The 20565-nt window shown below is 44.8% G+C and overlaps 1 protein-coding gene and 1 non-coding gene across 2 annotated transcripts in view; one reads left to right on the top strand and one right to left on the bottom strand.

The window, feature by feature from the left end:
* Positions 1–20565, top strand: part of PROS1 (protein S) — an 858149-nt gene that overhangs the window by 38145 nt on the left and 799439 nt on the right. The window lies entirely within an intron of this gene.
* Positions 4414–4576, bottom strand: LOC138526630 (U1 spliceosomal RNA). The gene has a single exon (XR_011283673.1). It is a non-coding gene; the product is annotated as a U1 spliceosomal RNA (small nuclear RNA).

Consider the following 20565-nt stretch of genomic DNA (forward strand, 5'->3'; position numbering starts at 1 on the left):
TCTTCCTCAATCTGCTTCTCTTTTCACTTCGCCTATTTATTTGTTTTTATTTTTATAAAGTTCATTACAAACTTTAAAAAAAAAACAGAAATAAAAGGATCAAAGACAAGCAAGTTTCACAGAAGGAGAGAAACAAAAGTAGACACTTTCCTAATTCATCTTAGGCTTCGTTCTGCAACAAAAGGCTAAAAAGTGATGGTGGTGTTCTACTATCCTAGAAATCTTTGCCTTCAATATTAAGGTCAGGGGCTTTTAGAAGCTTCTTCTTCCGTAAGTCTTTTTTTCTATGGCCTCCAGAAAGAACACCAGCGCATATAATAGTTTCTTGTCAGTTCCTTCAAACATCACCTTCCATCAATTTTCACCACTCAGACAAGGTCTTTCAGACAGGACATTGCCCAGCAACGTTGTTCTTAAAACGGTTAGTTTCGTGCAGTACAAAAAGAGGTGCTTCAAGGTCTCGTTGGCAGCATGACAAAATCTGCACAAAAGGTTCAGAGCTGGGATAGCTTGTCGCAAGTTCAGCATGTCCTTTGTTTGAAACAGATGCATGCAATATTTCATAATTGTTCTTCTCTTACTTGCACAGGGAAAGATCTCAAGATATTTCGGTGTCGTGTTATGAGCTCTTGCTTCAGGAGCTGCCAAATACATACAACGGTGCGTGTTCCGGATTTCACAGGTTTCACACCAGTCGAGTTCCCATAATTTTTTTTTAACTTTATCTGGATTCTGTAGTAATGTTTCTTGATCCAAATTTAATTGTTCTAGTAGATTAGCACACCTACCCTCCCAGTCCTGAATTGAATCAGACTTAGATTTTGTTTCCGTTTGTCTCAGAATTTCGTATTGCGGTAGGTCATCAGCTCCAATTTGTCTTCCTATAGAGTGCTAAGGTGTTCCACGATACTCTAGCATTGATTGAAATCAAGCCTAGTTCATACCGCTTGCAAGCGTTAGCAGTTCCTTTTGGCAATTGCAAAATTCTGTGCCAGTATGTGTTTTTGCACAAAGACCATGTCAGATGTGTACACCCTAGCATAGCTTCGGCTCCAAAAATCTGCGCTGGAATTACTTTGGCTTTGTAGTATTCGAGTGCTGGTTTTATAGAGAATTTTCCAAATTTTTTATTATAATCGACCCTTGCACGGTCAGAAGTTTACATTTTCTTTTAATCCTTTGGACCATTGGGTCGTCATTTATTTGGGAGCTGATCAAGGCGCCTAAGTATGGAACCTGGCTGGAGCAATTGATTGGTTTTCCATCAATGATCCATTTGAATTATTATTATTTTTGGCCGATTTTGATCCAATTAAATTTTGTAGGACGAGAATCAGTTTTGGCTGCATTTATGACCAGACCATTCTTAACAGTGTAAGCTTCCAAAGCAGTCAGCTTGTGCTGGAGTCCAATTTGGCGAAGCATCGATCAAAACAATGTCATCGGCATACAGTATATGGCTTAAATGGGTGCCTTTATCTTTGGTGGAAAGGCCCTTCTTCTAGTTCTTTTCCTGCGTCGGAGATGTAAAAACGAAATGGCGTAGCTCCCTGCTTCACTCCCCTTGATGTGTTTATTGCACTAGACAGCGAGCCCTTGTGATCCAATCTGATTTTGACTTCCGTTTCCGAGTACAAATCTTGAATTGCTTTGAGAAGACTCAGTGGGCATTTTCGGTTTGTCATTTTTGTCCAGAGTTCTTCTCTATCGACACTGTCGAAGGTGTGTGCCAAGTCGACAAAGGCCAAGTATATTTTCTTTATTGCCTCCATTTTCAACAGGTTTATTAGTAACCGGTTAAGGGAGCATCCAACTCCCTTTACAAAGCCCGTTTGTCGAATATCCAAAGCCTCTATTTCATGGATCCATGTTGTTAATTGTTTCAATATCTGTGTTGCAAAGCTTTTGCCAACAACGTCCAAGAGGGCTATCGGTCTGAAATTTTTCGGGTCAGATCTAAGTCCTTTTTTGAAAATGGGGACAATCAAGGCACTTTTCCAAGACCTAGGCACTCTTCCTTCTCTTATTTTGTTGCAGAAGAGATTGTAACAAAAATCAGTCCATTCATCCGGATTCTGCTTGAGCATCAAATTTGTCAAGCCATCGGGGCCTGGGGCTCTTGATGAGCTTAGTCTTTTGATGTTTGTCAAGATGTCATCTTTACAGATCTCGATGATTTGTAACCATGTACGTTGCACTTCCATGCTTCTTAAAAAGATCTGAATAATGCGCAATCCATTGGTTCTCGGTCACTGCGGATGCCTGTAGAGCGCCATGCGAGGCGTCTACATTGTTTATCATAGACCAAAAGGATCCGCTGTTCTTGCTAATTAGAATCTTTAACATCTCCTCTGCATCTTTTTGGAGAATTAAGTTTCTGTTGCAACGCAGGCAGGATCTGTACGCCAATTTTGCTTTTGTAATTTCAAGCGGCCGTTCTAGGGTACTGGTCTTCTTTGCCTTTCTTAGAGATCTTCTTAGGTCTCGTTTTTTTCCCACAATTTGTGGATCGTAGGCGTGATGATGGCGAAATGTTTTTTTTTTCACATCAGAATAACATTCTGTGTATTTTTCTAAGAGACCAGGGTATTCTATTTGTTCCCAGGACTTTAGATTTTCCCTCAGCAAGAGCATATTTGCCATCAGTATGATTTTTTTTTTTTTCTCCGTCAATGCGCACTTTGTTTCTGCCTGGCACCACGTTTATCTTTACATTCCACGATTCTTTTTCTACCCAACTTAGCCCATCCATTTTAATGATGACCAAGTGTAAAGTAGTCGGCGGGAGACAGTAATGGTTGGTTAATTCACTTTCATTACAGCTTTCACTCTTGCCACATCAACAATGTTTTCTACAATGGCATTTGAAGCGTAGAAATAGTCTAAAATCGATGCACTTGACCATGTGGCCTTTGCTGGTATATCACCTCTAATATTGCCATTCAATAGTTAGTTCTCTCCCTGCCGTTTCGTCTGCCCACACTGTTTTTATTTGATAAGGGTCGTTATTTTTACATTTTTTTTGTTTTTTTTATTTTGTAGAAACATTGTCCAGGTGTATACTTTCCATGTTTAAGTCTCCACATAAAATTATCCAAGGATCCGAGTTCTCCTCTGTGATTTGATCTATAGTTTCACAGATTAGCTCAAGGAACTCAGATTCATCAGATGCCAGGTGCTGCCAATAGATGTTAATAATATGTAAAATGCTGTATCTAGTTGCGTTCCCTCATATTTCTATGATCGCGGTCTGCAAATATGGAGTGATGTTTACTGATTTTATTATTTTTAGATTTTTGGCCTTGTTCACCATGATTATTAGACCTATCATTAGTCAGCCTTTAGCCTGCTTAATTGCTGGGTTCAAGGCTATTTCAAAGCCTGGGGCACACAGCAGTTTTTCGAGCCATGTTTCCTGTAGACATATTATGTCTAGTTTGTTTAGAGCTCCATCAGATCTTCCAAAGAGGTGCTTGAAACCTCTAGTGTTCCACGATCCAATTTTTAAACTTGCATCTTTCCTGACGTTTTGGCGTTCGTTCTCTTCGCAACTGTTTAGAGACCCTGCCAGCCAGTTCCATGATCCTATATCATTTAGGGCAGGCTTGTCCAGCCTTTTTGAGTGTGGGGCCGAAGCATTAACTTTTTGTCACCCAGTGGGCTGGCGAGCCAAAAGTCAACAACCTCACCCAAAGCTTTATATTAAAAAGCGATATTGTGTGACCTTTGACACAATAGCATCAAAGGCAGTGATAGCCATGCAGTCCCAAAGATAGCTTTTGGTGTCATGGGCAGTGATCAAAGGTTAGTTGCTTGTGATTTCTTTCAGTGTCTGTGTTAATATTTTTCTGAAGTAGTGGGGGCGATCGAGCGTAGCGAGGGAGCTACAAAGTTCTAGGGAGGATTTGGGGGGGTTGCCCCCCAAGAATTGTTTTCAAATATGGGGTTGAAATGGTGCATTTTACAGCAGAAAAGGTGACCAAAAAGCCATAAATTTACAATCAGTTCTAAAGGCGAACATGAACATTCCATGTCACCGACAGCAGAAAAGAACATTTTACAACACAACACATTTTAATGATCAATGTGTCCACACTGTAAAACGGCAATGTCACTAATGTAAAACATTGTCATGCTGGCTGTTCCCAATTTAGGCCAGCATTGTCCTGTACAAAGCATGATTGATGCTGCCTGAGCATGTGCAGTGTGCCCAATACATATGGCAGCTTATCTCTGTAATACACATTACTTCTGTGGTGATGAAAGAAGCATAATTCAATTCAACAGATAAAATGTGGAAAAGCGATCACCCAAAGGTGAACCTAATTGAAGAAACGCAATGTGAGCACAATCTTAAAGTATGCAACCTATCAGGCCTAGTGCACACTTTACCTTTTCTTTCACCAATAAATCAGCGGGAGAGCGCGAACGCAGTCCCCCACTACCAGAAATAATGCAGTTGTGTATCCCGCATTTGGCAATATAGCAGGTGCTCAGCAAATCCGATGTGCAATGGGTAAGCCTCACCCTGGGAGATCTGCCCTTGAGATCAGATTCTCCCCTGCCAGCTAAGTATGAGTTGCATGCAAGAGGGCAGGGGTTGGGTAAGTTCTGGGAAGCCCCGCTAAGCGAGGGTGAGAAGGCAGGCCCTGACCCAGCCCCAACACCCCACCGCCCTGGGACCTCTGAGCATCTGTAGAGCTGCCTGTCCCGCGTGTAGGGGGAAGCTCCAGCAGGCAGAGCCCAGCAGAAGAGCAGATTGTAGCGCAGTTCCTTTCTCCCATCAGGCCCCGCTTGGCCCGAGATTTGTATAAATAGCAGGATGGCTCGAGCAGGCCTGTTGCAGTCTGCCCACTGGCCTGTCAGCCCCACACGGGCCCACGGCCCTCCTGAGCGGAGCTGCTCAGTGCTGGCCCCATTGACACCATCAAAATCATCCTGGACCTCGACGCTCCACCACCCCTGAATCTCAGAGTTCTGCTCAATGTCAATGCTGAAGCTTTGACATCTTTGCCGTAACCATATGCCGTGTTGTGTCAGCCGAGCCTGCACAGCGCCAAAGGCAAGTATTCCCTTGTCCGGGCCCAGAGTTCATTGAGTCTTCCAGTGCCATCCACTTGGCACGGCCTACTGTTCCCAGCGTTTTCTACCCGCAAATCAGCACCACTGCCAAACAGAACTGCATAATTGGGGCCCATCGCTGCTGCTCTCCGACTTGACACCAGCCAATCGCGAAGGCACCCATGCTTCTGGGCTGATGCTGAAAAGGCTGGCTCTGCTGAGATCCGAAAGACAAGAACTAAGGTATTTTGGGAACATAGTACTATTGTTTTTTGTGTTCCAACTGTAACCGCTCACACCTTTCCTGAAGGGTATAGGCTGCCCTCAGACTGCGCTACCAAAAGAGTGAAAATAAGTTATACCTTCTGGGGCCTGGGGCCTAAATACCTGCAACTCTCTCTTCCTAAATATCTTCCTTCCCGAGCCCTTCGCTCATCCGTCTCCAACTCCCTCAGGGTCAGCCGCTTCTCGAAGCAACGAGCTGGGGGTAGATCTCTCTCCGCGGCAGGAGCCTCCCTCTGGAACTGCCTCCCTGAAACTTGAGGAGAACCATCTCCGGTTCCGGAAGCACCTCAAAACCTTCCTCTTTGCTTCTGCTTTCTCTCTCCCTCTCCCCTGCTAATTCTTCACTAAATTCTGCACTGAATCTGAAACTTGGCCACTCTCACCGACCTCGGTCCTGGGCCCAGCCACTCTCCACTTGCACTGCCTCCCTGGCAACCCCTGCACTGCGGGACTATCTCTGTATCCCTACAGCCCCCCCTTCCCAGCACTTGTCTGCACTTACCTTGCACTTGCCACCAGCTGGCCCTATTTATTTATCTATTTATTTCTATTCTACTTACCTTGTACTGCACTTTTCCCTTCCCCCCTACCCCTGCACTTGCGCGGTCTGAATGACACCTGGCCTAGGAGGATCGTTGTCTGTCCTCCCCCTGTTCCCCCCCTCCCTGCCTCGTCGCGCCTTGAAACACTTGTGTATAGGCGCGTTACAAATGCCATATCATACCTGTTGGGCTTGCCTGTTTCACTTTTATGATTGGGATCACTGCTGTATGGGTATTAAGCGCATTATAAATAACCTATCAGATCATATCATAGATCACAGTTCAAGATCATAAGCAACTTCCAGAAACCTTGACAGGTGGTCCACTGAGGCCCATTTGCAGGTTGCAGTGTGATATTGGGGCACTACTAGGGAAACATATTGTGCTGTACATGTGGTATTCGCCATGCTTTGATACCCCACTGGCCACATCTATAATGTCCAATGTACTTGGTATAATGCATGGACATTTTCATCAATCCGCACTGTGCTTAGAGGTAAACATAACTGAGCTCCCGCTGTTCTTCTTTGTCTCAAGACGAGGAAAAAAAGCACTGCAAAGGTTAAGTTTCTCAGCTGATAAAGGTTCTTCTTCGGTGACATTCGCAATTCAAAAGAACGATTTTTGGGGGAGGACAGGCTGTGTCGCCGCAACCCCTGCTAAACATATGTCCAGAGATGACAAACCTTGAAAGTAACTCCGCACAATGGCCCTCTGAGCAGCGGCCCACGGCTAATCAGGGGTTCAGGAATCCTTTGGGCTGCCCACGCCGAGAGGAACTCCTGCACAGCACCTGTCTGCATAATCCTTCGCCCGGGCCAGCACTCTCTGCTCTTCACCTCACCACCTCCTCCCTTCATCTCGGCTCGCCTTTTGCCCCTCGGAGCACCATGCAAGAGAGGAATGGGCATGTCTGGGCCGGAGCCTGTTCCTCTCTTGCATGGTGGGTCCTACTTGCCTGAAATCGGATATTTAAATGCAAAGTAATTGCTTCTATATTAATCCCATTGTTCATAGTTTGTGGGAGTACTGGGCAATTGTATGGACCCGCGCTCACTGAAAATGAATGGTATTCCCGAGGTAACCCTCATTATGCCGTGATACAAATTAGTCTCTCCTTCCTCCATCATCAAGTCCCAAGATCTTCTTGACGAATGTATTTATTTCTGCAATGTTTGTCGGATATCCGACAAACATTGCATAAATAAATAAACACTTCGTGGCTGAGGACTGTAACTGCCTCTGTTGACCCCATGGGGTCACCAGAGGAAGTTACAGTTTTGCGCAAAGGCACATTTTTAACAAAAAATAATTAATTTTTTTTATTTATTTATTTATTTTTTTACTCAAGAGTTGTCCAACATACGGCCTCGCGGGCCACATAAAATGGCTTGGCGGGCCACATTGTAGCCCGCGGGCCATATGTTGGACAACCTTGATTTAGGGGCTCTTGCTACTTCTTCCATTGTGAACATGCAAGGCCGCTTTATTCCTGTGTACATCTTTTTCTTTGGATAAGTAAATCTTTTTCGCTCCTTCGTTTATTGGTAAATTGTCAACACAAACTTCCTTTCTGTCAAACCGTAGGGAATTGAGATCCGGGCCACAGTCAGGATGAAATTATAAATGATTCTAGAAGAAATATGAAATAATACTTGATCTGTAGAGGACTCATCTATAAATTTGCCAATTTTAATATCATCCGATGCGACTGCACGTAGTTGAGGTACATGACCAAGTAGCTGTAACACATTTCGTCTATTCAAGATTAAAATGTCATCGGACCGGAAGATTCTTTCCATCAGGAGGCGATTTTTCTACGATCGACACTTGACCTTTGCTCTTGTTTATGAGGGTTTTACTTGTTTGCAGTCTCTTATGCTCTTGCCAGTCATGTACAGCAGGAATTTGAGTGTCAGGATTTACTTTCTGGCTCTCCTTGCCCCCACCTTGGGAAATCCTTAGCGTTTTATTTCTGATTTTGTTTTCGTTGAGAGTCAGTTTTTCGACGTGGGCTCTAAGGAGTTCAGGTATCTGTTTTGTTTTCTTTAATAGTGAGTCTCTTTGGTCAGCTATTGTCATGAATCTGATTCCATCGCCTTTATTCCCAATTCTTGGGTCTTTCCAGTTCGATCATTTACAATTATGCATGTTCTTTTAGCAATCATTTCGATCTCTGGTAGATTTTGTGGATTTTGATCATAAGTCGAGTCCACCTCATGTGTGGATAGATTAACAAGTAGCTAAATTATTCGGTCATCCTCCGCAGTTTGTTCCGTTGTTAGCTTTTGAGGCTCAGTGCATGCTGCCGTGATCTTCATCAAGGGATCATGCATAGCAGGTAGAGTTTCCACTGCTTTTTTTTTTTTTATAACAAATTTTATTGGTTTTCCAACAAAACAATACAAAAGACATACATTACATAACTTTGCATACAGACGGCGAGTCAGCACGAACATACATAATATATGCTTCTTGGTCGCTTCCATGCTAGTCTCATTCTAAGGATGACAGGACAGGATATGTCTCCCCGACATAGTGGGAGGTTTGTACATCATTGTCTATTGGTTCAGTCAATATGTATATTACACAGTTTGCCCGGGCAGCCTCTTGCTTGATATACTCTGCGTTCCATTAGGATGCAGACCTCTACGTCCGATAACCATTGGTCATATTGGGGAGTGGATTCTGAACCCCATAGCTGCGCAATGTTTCTTTTGGCAAATCCTGTGGAGGTTGAGAACAGGAGCTTTTGAAAGTGAGAAATGTCCCCTTCCTCTATGATTCCTAGGAGAAGAAGTTTAGGATCAATTGGGATAGTTCGACACATGACTCTCGAGAGTCTCTCACCACATTTGTGCCAAAAGCGCTGTATTTTCGTGCATTGCCATAGGATGTGGTAGAAGGTTCCTTCCTCTTGTTTGCAGCGCAGACATCTAGAGTCATTTATCTTACCCCATTTGTATAGTGCCACTCGGGGATAGTATATCGTATGAAGTATTTTTAGTTGTATAAGCCGGATTCTGGCCGAGATTGCAGTCTCTCTAGGATACATCAGGGTCGAGATCCAGTCCTCAGGCATTATTGAGCCCACATCTCTTTCCCATTTCAGCTTTAGACTCGCTAATTCCTTCATGCCGAAAGAGGAGATGGCACTATACATGGTGGATGCCACCTTGGTTTTCACGCTGTCCACCACTATGTTCCTTTCGATGGGCGTGCATTCCGGCATGTCTAACAGTTGGGCCCTTAGTTTGATGGCATGATATAGTTGGCCATAGTGGTATCTCTCGGTGGCAGGAAGATTATATGTGGCCGAGATCTCGGCAAATGAGATAATTTGGTTGTTTGCATATATTTGCTGAATGATATGTATACCGGCAGTTTACCAGTTTGGCCACTTGGGGAGCCGACTGAGTCCTGCGAGACAGGCATTATTCCAGATGGGCTGGACTGGGGTAATTTTTTTGTCCCATCCGATATGTTTGTGTGCTTCTCTACAGATTTGGGACGTATGTGCTGTTATCGTACCTTCAGGGGAGTGGTTCTTTGTAGTGTATAGGCTTTCAATTGGGGACATGTTGTGTCTAACTGCTATTTCGGCCGTATGTGTGGGAGTTCTGGGTTACCATGTAATATATCATTAACTGTCGCCATCTGGGTCGCCCAGTAATAGGTTTGGATGTTTGGGAGTCCTATATCCTCTTCCCATACTGAGCGTTGGAGGGTTTTGAGAGCTATCCTGGGATATTTTCCTACCCATAAGAGTTTGCGTGTGATTCTGTCTATTTTATGGAATTCTGTTGCTGGGACGTGGAGGGGGGCATTTTGTAGGACGTACAAGAATCGAGTTAGGGCAAGCATTTTAAAAAGTGCTGCTCTGCCCAGCAGTGTTAATGGCAGTGCTTCCCAGTGGGTCACGTCTTGTGCGAATCTTCTGAGCAATGGATATAAGTTATGAGTTATATAGCTGTCCAGTCTGCTTGTGATATGGATGCCTAAATATCGAAACTGGTTGTGTTCGACTTGGTACGGGGAAGTCTGTGGTGGAATGCAGTCTATACCTTTCACCAGAAAGAGCACTGATTTGGACCAGTTCATTCTTAGGCCGCTAGATGCCCCATAATCTAACAGTATTTGAGTGACTATGGGACAGGAGATTATCGAGTCGCCTAGGTACACCAGAAGATCATCTGCATAGAGAGATACTTTATCCTCCCAACCTGAGTTCCAGCGGAAACCCGTCCATGCCGTCGTGTCCCTCAGTATGACTGCTAGCGGTTCAATGATCAATGCGAATAGCATTGCTGAGAGCGGGCATCCTTGTCTGGTTCCCTTCCCCAGTTGGATGTTACGAGAGGGCCACCCATTCACCCTCACTTCTGCCAGCGGGGTGTTATAAAGAAGCTGGACCCATTTTATAAATGACTCACCAAACAGTATTTTTCTCATGATTGCCCACAGAGCCTCCCAATAGACAGAGTCAAACGCCTTTTCAAAATCTATGTCCAGTAACGCAAGTGATTGTTGTATGGTGGGTGCTCTTTCCAGCGCTAGGTGCAGCCTACGGATGTTCATCCTCGTGGATCTTTGAGGCATAAAGCCGCATTGGTCCGGATGGATCAGCGCTGTGATAACCGTTTGGAGTCTATTAGCTAATATTTTCGCTAGTATTTTGGGTTCGCTGTTTATTAAGGATATGGGCCTGTAGGAGATGCATTCATCCGGGGGCTTGCCTTTTTTGGGCCATCACTATGATTGTAGCCTTGCGTAGGTCTGGTGAGAGCCTTCCTACTTCCAAGGAGTGTTCAAACATATTAATCAGGTGGGTGGATATGTCTAAGTGTTTTATCTTTTTCCATATGTCCGTTCCAAATGAGGCTGCTTTCCCCACTTTCCAGTGCTTACGAGCACAATATTAGGAGATGGTCTACCTCTCTACTCACCCCATACGCCCCTTTTACACACCTTGTTGTTTCCTCCCTTCTTCCTAGGAGAGGTGTCAGCTAGTATGGGGAGGCCCCCCCCACCAGAACCAGCCGGATCCTATTGTGGAGGGGGATGGGGTGCATTTGCCCCAGGGAGGCCTGCTGCTACAGCAGCGTACGCCACAGGCCTCCCTTCACTTGGTGCGTCCCCTGGCTCTTGTAGGACTTTCCGGTGCCTGGTGCCCAGTCTGGCCCTCCTTCACAGTGATTGGCTGCCTAGGCCACAGATCTTCACCGCCAGCCCAGCAGGCCACGCACGCTCTTCACACTGGCTGCCACACGCATGCATCCCGGAGCATTTCTCCCAGCCCACGTGGTGTGGCACCAAGCAGGCCGTTCCCTCCCAGGCCATGACACAGCCCTGGGCGGGGGGGTGGGGGGCAAGAGTACCTCTATCCAGGCGGCACCCCCTATGAAGCCTGGGGCTTAAATCTTTACCAACCTACGCAGTCTGGCCCCCACCGAATGGGCAGGAGGCAGGTCGTCTGTTCTGAGGCCACGCTCTGTGCACACCGTCCACAGACTATGGCTATTACTTCACTCGGGATGTTCTGGAATACAGCCCAGGGCTTACGATAAGATATGGCATTTATAACGCGCCTGAACACAAGGGTTTCTAGGCGCGACAAGACCAGGGGGGGGGAACAGTGGGAGGACAAAACAACGATCTTACTAGGGCTTGTGTCATTCATATTGGGTAAGTGCAGGGAAATGGAAAGGGGAGAAGTGCTGAGGGGGTTAGGGGAGAAGTGCAGAACTGCATGATGCCGGGCTGCAGCTGGGATATGCAGCCCGACCAACCACATCCCCGAAGCCCTGGAGGTGCAGCCCCACCAGGGAGCCCTCTCCATCACTCATGCCTCTTGCTTTTCCTTTCATTTCATTTCTCACTCCTTTTGTTTATCTGTCTCCTCTGACTTTCTAATGGACCTGGAATCCTGTGTCAGGAAAATCCAATCCTTTTGGTAGCGGAATCCTGCCCATTGTCCTCAGTCATAATGTTCTGTGTCGCCCTCATGGTGGGTAAACAGTACAGTCAGGTAAGTTAGTCAAAACATATTCAAACACATACACATTTAATAACAATGCCCAAAACACTTCCCTGTGTTCGTTTTTCTTTTCACCTATTCTATCCTTTAACATCCCCCCTACCTACCCCTAAGCCCCTACCCGAAAGGGCCCCATCTGGGCCAGGGGTAAAGCAATGCTTCAGCCCTGCAGTGAATTTTCTATGCAATTGAGGAGATGAAGGCGCAAAGAAGGAACAGGAAATAAAAGACTTTCAGTGTTAGACAGTATGAGATGAGGTGAGAGAGCATCCAACTTTAGATGGCAGAAAGACTGGACTAGTGAATTTGGGTGGAGAGGGGAGAGAGAAAGATTTGCAAATCCTCATCATAGAAGTGACAACCCACAAGAAAACAGATGATAATAGATGTAGTATAAAGAGTAAACAGAAGAGTACCAAGAATGGATCCTTGTGGAACAGTGAAATTAATGAGATTTCAAAAAGTATTACCTGCCAAAGACATAGAATAGGTTCCCACTAAAAGTTAGGAAGAGAACCAGGAAAAGCAAGTGCCAGAAATACAAAGATATAAGAAAGTGTGAAGAACCAGAATGATCTACTAGGTCAACCATAGCGGATATGTTAAGAAGAGTGGGCAGAGATGAACATTTAATCAATAGGTTTCTGTCGAGCGAGCAGCATAAAAGTCACATTGGATATCTGGAATTGTGTGTAAACCAAGACCAAGGGAAGGGAGTCATCCCACCTGGTATCGATTGGATTACTGAAGAGTCTTTCTTTTAAGAAAACACCTGTGTACGAGCGCAATATAAATAAAATATCACATCATATCAAGACACCAGGAGAAGGGATTCGCCTGGTGAGAGAATTTTGCTTTTGGGTAAGACTCTTTAGTTGTAGTGTAAGGGACAGAAGAAGGGGTTTGACTCAGGCCGGTGGTTTTTCAGTTTACAGGATCCTTTACTCTTTAGTTTGAGGCAGGGAAACCCTCTTGGAGTTAGGGATAGGTAGGTTTTTGAATTCAATAAAAGTCTTGGCCAACCACCATAAAACCTCCTGGCCAGTTGCCTTCTTCTGCACCCTTAACACCTCATAAATGTCTCTTTCCCCCCCACAACCCCCCCCCAAATGTTATTTTTTCTGAGTTTTGGACCCAACAAAACCAAATTTCAGCAAAAAATAAATTTGCCAAACAATGTGGCGGAAAAGAAAAGAAACCGCCCAGCCGGCAGAAGGGAATTGTTGGAGAAAATTCTGTTTCAACCGCAGCAATTTTGCCCACCCCTATTGGAAACCATTGCAAAGTCCCACCAAAGGTGGAACTCTAGACCAGGATTCGCCTATGCCCCAGCCGTACCCGAATGTTCATCAGGAACACACTTTGTCTTCCTGTCCCTTCACCCACTACCTCTCAGTTAGGGCTATGTATATTCACTCTCCCTACACACATACTGTTGACCCCGGCAGTTACGCTTTCATGTATAGCACATCCCTCATCAGATTATCTGTAAATAGGTAAATGTTTTGCTTTGCCAAATGAGGAGAACCCTTATTCTTACGTTTCGCTGGCCCCTGGCAAAACAAGTTAGTGGACTCCAATAGGCACAAAATCACACAGACTAATCGTTATAATAAATGATGAAAATGGCTCGTTATAGGTCCTTTATTCATTCAATATACATGTACAGATATAAGCTTGACATACATGGGCAAACATATAAAAAGAAGGCATCACCGTTAATAAGGACATAGAAGACATCTTCATCTTGGCCACTTTAACACTGCTCAGTCCCAGAGCAGGTAGGCTAAGAGATCACTCCTACTAACGAGGTCTGAGGCAGAGCGTCCTCCCTCTCAGCAAGACTGCATCACCCGGGGGTCCAAGTTCAACTAACTTGTCCACACAATGCCCTCTTCTTTATGGGGGCATATCACCACCCCTCTCCGTTGTGTCTGCCCTCGGCTAAAGAGCAGATCACAAGTTGAAGGGACAGAGGGTGGAAAAAAACAGAAGTGGAAAAACCCAGCGCCCCTCTCCTCGCATTAATTCCCAGAACCCCTTATCATGCACCTGCAGGACGCTCCAACTCCCACTTCGTATTCGTCCTTCAGTGGACAATACAACAACTATTCTCCACAGTAAGTCCACCCAGCAATAATATTTATGTAGCTATGTGACCTTGCTCTGCTTTCGCTACTGAAATTCTCGTTTATTTTCCGAGGCCCGCGGGATGCAGGCTTTATAATAATGATGGGAGATGAATGTCCAAAATGGCTGCGCACCAACGCTATGTTGTTTTAACTCTTATTTCGCACAAGCATTACAGTAGAGGAAGTAGCTGCAATGGCTTGTGACTCAACTTCTGAAGCAGTGTGGCAGGCCAAGTAAGGTTAGACTTCACACCAGGATGTGTGTGGTTCATTCTTCAGTTTGACAAGGATGAGTTGGACCAAATGCCAATAAAGACCTAGGCTTTTTTCTAAAACTAATTTGGATTGGCCAAGGTAAAACAATATCAGAGGTGGGCTAATGAAAAGTGAGCCATTTGGAATGTTCACCACGTTTTGGGTCAGAAGGTTTAAAATCTTAGAGCACAACCTATTCTTAAGATTGCTTGTCCCCTCCAGGATACCCTACTCTACATAATTCACACATACTGGCCAACAGAAAAGTCTCAAAATCTAATGTTAATGAGTCCTGTAGCCTCTTGGCTACCCTAATATAATAAAAATAATATTCTAGGATGTGGCCACCCAAAGAGTCTTAATCGTAGTATAAAATGTCAGTCCCTTAGATACTCAGATCCACACCAGTAAATGCTTGTGGGGAGGCTCCTTAGGTCGGGTATGCCAACCCACTGGCCATCAGGTCCCAGCAACAAAAAATGGCTTCTATATTACAGTTTGCAGTGCCATTCTGTTCCCCCGTGATGTATTCAGAGGAATGGCTTTCCCATGTGTGAGACTGCACAGGGCTGTTCTTGATGCCAAGTTACCAATTCTCTGTGGGGATAGTGAACCAGCAGGGTCAATCCCTGTCCAACTTCTATCTGAGATATCTGGTAGCAGCCGGGTCATCCCCATCCCCGGTGTCCAGCGCCCCACATAAGAGTGTGGGTAGTTCCAACTTATCATCTGGATTAATTATTTCAGTTAAAGCAGCATTTCACCCTCACTATATTACTCAACTTGATGTAACGTTTAATTAAGAATACACATTACTGAACGCAAGCCAGAATCTTCTCAACAGCCTCACTTGATTTACCCAATGTGCTACATTTGCACGGTCCCTCTCCCACAAGCCAATTTTTCTATACATCTGTAACACGACCCATGATCCTCTGGTAACAGAAACACACATTGATAATGAACTAACTGCAAAACATGTTCTAAACACTGACATTTGACTAATGTACAGAAGATTGTTGGAGTGGGAAACAGGTAAAAATCCAAGACCACCCCTACAAAATCATGACATCTGATCATCCTTCAAATGAAAGGAGTGTTGTGTGAGTGAAATTATTCCTAATCATTTTTCGGTGCCCAAAGTTATCTCATATCCAAAGTCTGCCAGAAGCTATATCCTATTGACTTAGTATCATTATCAGATTCAGCCAATAATAAACAGAAATGAGAAGTCACTGTAGAGATTAGTCAATTTTGCACAGAGACTTGTTAAAGGAGGTGTGGGGGCTGCCAAGTTACTCCTCGTTGGTTGACATTACCCCGCCTTATACAATGTTCTGAGTCAGGAGAAATAAAGTCTGTATTTGTGTTAAACAGCCCTTGGTCTATAGTTTGGTAAGATATCAGAGTCCGTTCTACTGTGGGGGGAAGGAGGACATTCAAAGGGTACAGAACTGCATCAGATAAGTCAACTGAGTAATCAACCACAAAGCCAAGACAGAGTGAGGTTTATGCTCACCTGGTATCCACGGGGACGCCACCCAGCCCTGGTTGGATGATTTGCACTCTCGAACCCTCCTCCGGTCCCTTAGTAAAGCCTCTGGTTAAAGATGGGTCTGCTATATAGGAGAACTGGATTCAATACAGATTGTCTTTGTTTTCCCACCTCCCTTGGCCTCAACTCCTTTGTCACCCTTGGGCCCTCTCCTCACCTTAATATTGTAGATGGTGGATTCTCCGTCCTGCTCCTCGAGGCAGGGGCGCGTAGATGTGGGGGGCGAGCAGCGACCAAGTTACTTCACTTGTGCAAGCCCCACTGTGGGAATCCAGCCCCGCTGCGACTCCGTAGGTTTGCTGTTTTAGTCTTTATATGCAGTTCTTATGTTCCTCTTAGTTCGAATAATAATGTCTTGCTTCTTTCCTTTTAGGTATGGAAAGGTATTTTGGAGTTATCATGCAGTTTGAAGATGAGCATGGGCCGGTAGGCGAAAGCGCGGTGGGGCTGATGCTGTCCGGTGAGTAATGCGCAGCGCTGTTTCGCCTTTTACTTTGCTAACCTGTGTCTTTTCTCTCCTTGCAGGTTGCGATGTTCCTTGCCGAGCGCCGTAATGTTCCAGCAATGATACTGACCACGAGATGACTACCGAGGTAAGAATTGTGTGGCTTTCTTCATTCGGAAGCAAACGTGAGTAAACGCTTACTAATGCTGTCTTTCTTTCTCCTCTTTCCAGGTTATTGTATTCCAGGATGCACGCAGTGCCGGATGATGGGGTTCGTACCTTCAGGTGAGTGGAACGGAAGTCGGCGATGGATTGAAGACAGGATACTGTTCCAGGTAAGTTTCGTAGTGTTCTTTCTCTCTCTGCAGGTCCTTGGTTTCAGGTAAGCTGGCATTAAAACCCTGGACACGGTGAGCGTTACGCTGCCCACAGCAGAATAACGCAAAGCATGTTCTGCTGTTTGGGTGTGGTTTAAATAGTCTCAGGTAAAATAGTCCCAGGCCTGCCACACCCAAAAGACTAGACCGCATAGCTCAGTTCCTTGTAACTGAGCTATGTGTGTGCCTCCATGTTGGCTATACCCCCCCTAAGTTAAATAGTCCCAAGTAAATAGTCCCATTCTAATGTTGATCTTCATGATGGTTATGAGCCTGGCGCCAAAGGCACCGGAACTGACTCCAAGAGAGTCTAGGATGAGGTTTTAAGGACTTTGACCTGGCCCTAACTGGAAGGCTGACTTGCCAGTGAGGGCCAGGGGCAAGGGTCATGACAGCGAGCTGACGTGTGTGTTAGAAGGCTTCACACCCGTCACAAGACTCCTCAGTTAGTTTCTGCATCAGCCTACAAACGCGATATAAGCCCAGGAACCAGAACTCTTCAAAGAAGTGACCATCAGGTTCCAGCTCCTGAATCCTGCTAAGGTTGATGTACCCTCACCAACCCCTACTGAAATGTCCAGTCTGTGGCATCTATCACTCCAGCAGCAGATTCAACACCCCCCGGAGGGTGTGGGGTGGGAGCACAAAGTGGATAAAATAATAAAAAACCAGATGTTAACTTGACCGCTCCTTCATTCTGGAATCCAGGACGCTGCTCTTAAATCTATAACAAAAACACACAGAGAAACAATGAACTGTGTACCTTTGTTCTTTTTCCCCTGCTCTCTACTCACAACCCTCCCACTAATGCTTCTGTAATCCTATTTAACCGGAAGCCTCTGCAGGAAGCTTGCAGGCTGATTTCTTCACAGTCTCTACCCTTAATGTGGCAGATTTGTAAACAGCTTTTTTGTTTTTCTCTAAAACATCTGGTTAAACTGTCTGGTCACTTTTGTTTTACTTTTTAAACTGGCCGGTTCTATGACTGATCGCCTTGTGAATACGAACTATTGTGCTTTTTCTTTTCGTTTATGGAAAAATATGCTTGAATAGGACTAATCCTTTTTGGAGTCACTTAGCTGCTTTTTTGTTCAGAACTAAAGCGTTAAACAAACCGGTGCAGTTCTGAATCAACAGTACACTGAACAACCTTGGGCTCAACGCTCTGCTCAAGCTGCAGCTGATCGGCTATGTACACACCTCATGTGACTTCCTCTAAGGTCCGGTCGGTATGACTAGTGAAGTGGGAGGAGCTTTAGCTGAGGAGCGCGGCTGACAAGGGTGACTAACAGTGAACATCATCGCTCCAGACGGAAATAGCCAGCTCTGGCTCTTGAGGAGCCATCCCATGAAGAAGAAGGATGGCCAGTTTGTTCTGCACTCTGGAGCAGGATAGCAGAACGTGTGCGCTCGTAATATACAGCTCTTTCAGGTAACCCTCTACGGCACCGAAGGTTTGTCCACAGACTGTGGGCTTTGCGCGTCTTGACTCTCCCTATAAACACTGTCTGTTAGCAGTACGCTTCCAGTGACTACGCCACAACTCTCCCTGTTTGCGGCTAGATTAGAGCACACATGTTCCCTCCGAAGCCTCTCTGGTAGCATCTTAATGTTAATAATGTACTTGCTTCTTCTACCAATCTTCAATCGTGCTCGAGTATACGGATATTAAGGATCTATGAGCTATGCACAAATATCTTAATATGTTTGTGACCCGTCTTGTAAGTAGCTGCTGCTTGCGTTTCCAAAAAGACTTGGGTTCTTTGTATCAAGCATTTACTCAGGAATTGTCAATCTGCTAAAAACGATTACTTAACTCAAGGAAACTATGACCTGCTAGTGTAAGATCTTGGATGAAAAGCAGTTTAGTATTTTCTCTGGCGTTCCAAACTGCCTAACTCGTCGACTTCAAGCCAATCTGTTTTGAGACGGTTTTGAGATGGCTCCCATCGATCTTGGAACAGGATTGGCCCACCATCCTGAAAGAACTTCAGCTAAGGAAAAAAAAGTCTATACCCAAACCCAACACACATGTTCCAATCGCAAAACAAACAGAACAGCATCACTACTCACTAAAACATTCTATACCTTAGTAAAAAAACATCCTCCCACCTTGTGAACAACCTGAACCAACCTAAGAGAACATCTACCCTGAGGTAATTTGGCACTGGAAAATTTGAAAGGTACCAAAATGATGCAGAATTTAAATGAATTAGTCAACCGACACCACAGAGCCATTCGAAAATGTGATTTCACTCCTAGTCAGCTGTGGAAAGAAGGGCTCGGATCTTTCATGCAGGATAACACCATTGAAGATTATTATTAGGGTATTTATTTATTTAGCGAACTTCGGAAGCAGCAGAGTGCTTTAGAAGATGCACCATCAGGATGCACTCCTGGGTATCACCACTGGTTGGAGTTCCCAAACCAGGACAAGTTTGAATGTGTGTGCAAATGAGACATTCTAATCGAGCTGCGATTTCCTGGAATAAGGTAGGCCCACAACCGGTTACTTTCAATCTTCTTTTATTAAGGCCCATCTGAATGCACCTGTCCACAACCAGGCTGCATGAACTGCCTGTGCTTCACCAAGGAGCTCCTTATGTACATTCATGGAATTCTACTATTTCATAATGCAGTAGCCTGGGCAGGAGGCCCAGACTGAACATAAACAAACAACTTTAAAAGAATACATGTATACATCTGCTTGAGCAATACAGTGACTGATGACAGGCACTAGTTTGAATGTATACATTGATGATGGTGTAGATGTACACAATATAACACATAACCCCCCTTTTACCATTAGAGGGAATAATGAGAGTTTTTCTTAACCACAACAGGCTTCCAAATCCAGACCCTATCCCCTTCAGCAACTCTGATCAGTCTGGTCCTTTTTTGCACATCATATCTACTTTTCATGAGTTTCACCTTACCCTCCACCCTTTATCTCAAAGCTTCTTGGTCACATTCTATGAATCTAGACCTCCCTAGCCATGGTAGACACACTGCAGTAGACATCTTTCTCATCAGAAGCACCTCAAATGGTACCATACCTGTGGTTGCATGAAGGAACAATCTATAGGCATATACATTTTGTTAACTTCATCTTCCTAGACCTTCCATTCATTGACTGCCATGTGTACACCTTGGATTATAGTACCATTAAATCTCTCAACCATCCCATTGGTTTTGGGATGGAAGAGAGACGATTTGATATGAGTCACACCAATACTTGTCAGAAATGGTTTCATCATTTGAGACGCGAATTGTACGCCATTTCCTGACAGTATCCTGCTGGGGAAGCCCCCTCTCTGGAATACACTATCCAAAATGTGTATCAGCCTCCTGCACAATATATGCCTCCACTCATTTGGAGAATGCGTCCATCAGAACTACGATATATTTTCTCGCAACATTAGATCCAATCACTAGTTCCAATATGTCAATGGCTGCGAATTCTCATGGAATTTCAGGAAATTCAATCAGTCTCAATGTTTGGGTACAACACATCAGTGTCTTGTCGGATTCTTTACACAAGTCACTGTTTATTACCAAACTTTCCAGTTGACTCTCCAATTCTGGCCACCAGTAATCAGCCCTTAAGCAGCCTTTGGTCTTGGGAAATCCTAAATGTCCCACATTACCAATTTCTATTGATGTCTTGTGGAGGAATCGCTCTACTCGATTTAAAGAGAAAGCCACCTTCACACTTAATTCAGCCCTCCCTTTATGAAACACACTCAAACCATCCTCCAAAGTCCAATTATTCTTTACAAATTCTATTACTTTACTCAACTGAGCATCTGCAAATTCTGCCTCTTTCCACTAAGCCTCTGAGATAGAGGGTCCACAAGTCCAAAATACTTCAGCATC

This window comes from Ambystoma mexicanum, chromosome 7p (assembly GCF_040938575.1).
Source record: "Ambystoma mexicanum isolate Mex_15411 chromosome 7p, UKY_AmexF1_1, whole genome shotgun sequence".
Classification (NCBI taxonomy): domain Eukaryota; kingdom Metazoa; phylum Chordata; class Amphibia; order Caudata; family Ambystomatidae; genus Ambystoma; species Ambystoma mexicanum.